Source organism: Habropoda laboriosa, unplaced genomic scaffold (assembly GCF_001263275.1).
Source record: "Habropoda laboriosa isolate 0110345459 unplaced genomic scaffold, ASM126327v1 scaffold65, whole genome shotgun sequence".
NCBI lineage: Eukaryota > Metazoa > Arthropoda > Insecta > Hymenoptera > Apidae > Habropoda > Habropoda laboriosa.
The window spans coordinates 4,600,357-4,605,976 of record NW_017100254.1 but is presented as its reverse complement, the minus strand read 5'-3'; the positions used below and the strand labels follow the sequence as shown (position 1 = coordinate 4,605,976).

General features: G+C 32.2%; 1 protein-coding gene across 1 annotated transcript in view; it reads right to left on the bottom strand.

Moving 5' to 3' along the window:
• The window catches only part of LOC108572501 (tudor domain-containing protein 7A-like), a 16,484-nt gene that overhangs the window by 8,592 nt on the left and 2,272 nt on the right, over positions 1–5,620 (bottom strand). The gene's annotated exons all lie outside the window — the stretch shown is intronic.

Genomic DNA, 5,620 nt, shown 5'->3' with positions numbered 1-5,620 from the left:
CTTATTATGCATTGAAATCTAATCTTTGTTTTTTCACCATCGTTTACTGTAATATGCTTATACAGCTTACACTTGAAGTATAACACTCATATTATCTAAAAATATTACAAACCATAATTAAAACATAACCTTCTTCCTATAGAAAGAAAATGCACTTGTAATATAATAAAGCTGTAAATATCATCAGCGAAATAAAAGTATTGATGATAAATAATTGTCAAATAAATATTGTTAAATCTTTTTCAAACACTAAAATATTGTTCTTGTGTAGGTTATGTAACGTGCACGATATTTTAAACTTTTATCGTTACACAAAAGAATTCAATAAAGACACTATGAATATAATTCTTTCATTAAAACTCGTTAGTAGGAAATTATTGAAATAGCACTCGTGCACAAATAAAGAAGTTTGAATACATCATGATCAATTTTAATCACTCAACGCAGATCTGCTGAATATGTAGAATTTTTTTCACTGGCAGATGTTAACCAAACGACATTTAACAATTCTTTTTAAAATTACGGGTCAAATGCCATTTGGCAAATTACATAGGCGGCAATAAAAACAGGCAACTCTTAAAGTAAAACAGACATCGTTCCCTTTTTGTAGCATTGACCTGAAATTGGAGAAAGGATACTTTCCCCGTTGTCTGTTCCTTATGGTAGAGTCTAAAATTCAATCGGCACAAAGCTATTGAAATATTTTGGGTGTATTCTTAGAGAAAACAGCTTAGTCTACAGCAAGCTGGAACCTATTATAATCGTTGAAGCAATTCAATATTATTATCTATTTGTACAAAAGCAATACAAAAAAAATTAAAATGTCTGCATATTTGAAATGTACCAAATCATCCTAAAATTATTTTATTATTCGATTTCTATGAAATTTAGTAAAAATATTTTTCATAATTACAATTTTTTATATATTATGTAGAGGGAAACGGAATAAACAGAGAGAAAGAAAGGAAACTAAACAAGGCAACGATGTTGCAAGATGATTCAGTTTATACATATACATATGTATATGAAGTTTATTCGGTGGATGTTCCAAATCAACTGCCTGTTTTAAACAAAACACGTAAGTACGTTACGACGTACGACATTTCGGCAGCAGTGCCCTTTCTGCGAAATCCCTACTCCGCCTTAAAGTTATCGCCAAAACGTACGCTCGGTCGATATTGATGCAATATCTATGAAACGAATACTCGGAAACGAAAACATGGTATATCAACGGTGGCGCACATCCGATAATCACAATAATCACACTCATTTAAAACAAATTTAATCGCAAAAATATGTACCCTTTTAAAAATGAGTAATTTAAACTTCCTCTGAAAATTTATTATTAGTTTAAAAGTTATAATAAGAGAAAATGTTTCAGGGGACGTATGTTCTGTTCAAAGAAGCGTCTTATACACTTAAATCAAATTTTTTATGTATCTCATTACTTTTTAAATTTCGAAGTCATTTAGATTTTTTTAGGTAGAACATGGTACCTTTTATACATGGTATTATAAGGGATATAAATACAAATTCAATGAACTATAATTTTATGACCTTCGGATAACCTTAAATCTATCTTAATCTGGCTGCCACATGTACAGGTAAGGCAATTTAAAAAGGGAAAATGAAGAGTTGTAAAAGAAAAAAACAGATGAGGTTTGCAAGGCATGGTAGCCCTATTGTACTGGTGGCTTCCGCATATCGTTTAAGTAGGATTAAGGTGGTGAAAGCAGCTCTTAAAGTTGGGGTATTAAAACATATTTGTTCCAATATCTCGGAAAATACTGCAAATAGAGGAATGTTTTAAATATAGAGATTATGTGTTTCTCAATGACAAATTTACCTACATAATTATTTTTGAGAAAAAAACCATTTGTTTAAATAATGTATTAAAAATTCGTACTTTTTGTTAATTTTTCATGCAAGATGTTAATTTATTTTCATGTAAATTTGTGTACAAATACTTTTGGTTGGAGTGCAAAATATGGATAAATTTGAATTTTGATTATTTGCATTATGATAAAACATTATTATATTATGATCGTGAAAGTTATAAAGTTCTATAACTTTTCAAGTAATTACGTTACGTTAGGCCAGAATCGGTACGGCAGATATAACGTTCACGTGCAGCGGTCTCTAGCCTAGCAGGTATGAACACAAACTTACTAAAGACACCAACTTCTACTACACATCTAAATACCCCAATGTGAAAGAAAATCGATTTAAATTCGTCGCTAATGACTTAGCAGTACAGCAGTAATTAAAAAAAAGCACACAACGAGAGAGCATATTGTCAGAAAAAAATAGACAGAAAAGGCGTTCGTCGTAAAACACAGGATAAAGAAAACATATTGACAAAAAAGAGACGTATGAAAGAGGTGTACCCTTCTAAGATATAAGACGAAGAGAACAATATTACCGCCAGAAGTAATACAAAGATCGCAAAAACAGATACGCCCATGCGCTTATTGTCCGACAAAGCAAACTTGAGGCTTCTGGTGTCATCGTTTGACCAAATAAGGGGAAAATAGGCGGTAAGCCATCCCCGCTACTTTTCGTTCATACTCTGCTGCCGCTTGAGGGGAAGTTGCGGTGTCGCTAAATAATTTAGACAAATGATTTTCAATCAGCTGTCGATAATGTAGGACGTTGATAAAAAAAGAGAAAACTAAAGATTATTCAGTCACAGACTGATCGAGGTACAAGATATGTAAATCTAACACCTAATATATTTTTGTTTATAGAAATGGTTAAAATATACCAGTATTATTTCACAGCATTTTACAGTCTATTTATTTCTCCTTTACACCCCACGTCCACTTCCTCTTGCAAAAAACTAATTATTTAAACAATATTCCAATGTAAATTTCTAAGTTATTTCTAAGGTATTCTAAGTTATTGAAACTTCATAATTTTTATTATTTTTTTTATTTCTTTTCTATTTTAATGGGTAACAGGGAATTTGTGTGATTAATGTAGAAAGTTTTGGTTGATTTGTGTGATTAATTTTTGTGTAATTCTTATTGGAAAATGGCGATTTACCATCAGTAATCATGCTTACCACGAAGAATAATTCGTCGAGGTACAGAAATGAGTAAGACAAGGAAAGGAATACGGAAAGACAAAGATAGTACTAGTGTAATGAGTTAGACAAGCGTAAAGGTTTTCCGTCATTTTCGCGAATATGCACGATTAATTTTGCACGTTCAAGTATGTAGAATATAGTATAGACCTTTGTGTATATTCTGTAATAATTTTTACATGCATACGTGATATGCTTTATTAGATATTAGCAATTTTTTATAAGAGTTGACTATACTCGAGTACGATGAAGAGAAGACTCTCTCATATACTGTTTAATAACTTTTAAACTACAAGTGGTATGTTAATAAATATTATACGAGAATATAACAAAAGGAGTCTTCTTTCAGATAAATGCAGTTAATTGTATGAGAAGTAGGTAGAAAGCTATGAAATGATTGAAAAACCGTAAAGGTATCGTTCCCGACATCTCGTACTAAAATTGTTAATAACTAATTATTAGAAGGGTCTAGCACAATAAAATCTATATGTGAAAGTTGCTACAGGTCCAGACTTCATTCTTCAAACCTAAAAGTTCACCAATTTATCGTAAATTATGAATTATTAATGATTCTTCCCTGGCTGACTTGACTAAGCGCGTGGAAAATGGAGCATAAGTTCCGCGAACCAATAGGAAACGTTTTCTCTCTATCCTTCTCGCACACTAGTGCTCTCCTTGTCTAATACCTCCGTTGTCATTCTGTGTTCCTAGTAACGAATCGTCAGTTCGTGCGGCCAAACACGAGATGGCGTTAATTTGTCTTTTGAAAACTTTCTGTTCTTATTTACCGCTATTCCTTTCCTTATCTAATTCGTTTCTTTAATGTATATAATAAATATAGAATTCTATGTTGCGTATAAGAGTATATGATATTACAGACGAGATACAGAGTAGACTATCCATCCAATGTATTTTTTTGTCACACGACCCCGAGATTCCGGAACCCCGTTACCGTCATCCATCCTACTGCATCGATTGGGACTGGTATATCACTGCGTAATTAGTGGTAGGAATAAAAATCAAGAACACTTGGCATTTGTTACTTTAAATAATGAAGAAGGCAAAATTTCGAATCTACATTTTTAACTTACTTTTAAATAAGAAATCACCGCCTTTTCGATTGTGTAATATATTGAGTACATATCGTATATATGTATACTGCTGTACTTTAACACTGTATTCTTAATACTTTTAATTACATGAAAAAAAAGTAAGATTCACAAATATATAATTTTAAATATTACCAATATTTAATTAGTATTTAAAAATATTTTTTAATTTTAATATTGCTAGCACAATGTATAATAAAAAGATAGTTATTATAAAAAGATAGTGAAAATAATAAAATTAATTTTTGTGATGAAAACTTATTCATTTAACACGTTCGCTGCCACGGAGGCAGATATGCGGTTCAGAATAGGTTGCTCTGCGTGCTAGCGTCGACATTTATGAACGGAGTGTCGATCGAGCACATCCAAAGTCGATCCCTCCGTTGAACGTGGGAACAGCGTGTGTATGTATGTGCCTGGTTGTGACTACGAATATCGGTAGCACATGGCATGCTCCTTACGATTTTTAAACATATAAAGTACTTATATAAAAAACCTAAACACATTTATACATATAAAAAAAAAAACAAATCACCACCTTACAACTAATGTTAAAAACTACGAAAATATATTTTCTTCCATCTTCATAGGTTTACTATAAAAAGAAAGAGGAATTAAATTTAGTTCCTAATCTAATCAACGAACGCCAAATTGCAGTTCCAACACTTCAAATAATTTATTCTTTATACTTTCATTATATTTCTTGCTGTTATGTATTACACGAAAATAATTTAAATATTTTCCTAATATGTAAGAGAAGTAAAATTTATCAGGGAAAGAATAAATTCATTTGATACTTTTAAAGGAAAATTTATTATCATAAAACTTGATGAAAAACCCTTTCATGATCAATTATTAGTTTTGAATAACAATTTGTTCCTGTCATTCTTGCATGTAGTAATCGCTTAAGCCACCATAAAGCTTCAGAAGAAATTTTTTAAACCAAAGATAATCGCAGAATGAAGAAGAAAAACTGAACATTGTTACGAACAATTAAGGAAGAATAAAATAATACCCTAATTAAGATGTTTACTCTTTTTTAGAAGCCACAGCCTGTTTGGCCTGATGAGCTTGCAATACAGCAACGGCCTCTTCAACCTTGGCTTTCAGCGATTCATTATGCTCCAACATGTGCAGGAGCTCTGAGTTGTCAATTTCCAACAACATTCCAGTGATCTTTCCAGTAAGTTGCGGATACATACATTGAATCAACGGGAAGAGACGCTCTCCCAACATTTGTTTCTGCTCTTGTGGTGGAGCAGCTGCCAACATTGAGGCAGTTAGTGGTTCTTGGCCTTGAATATGAACAGCTTGCTGAACAGGAGTAGGAGCAGGGATTGCCATTGCTTGTGGTGGATTACGCATGTTCGCAGTATATTTGTAATTTGACGGACGGCTTTGAGCTGACACTCCCACTGCTGGACCA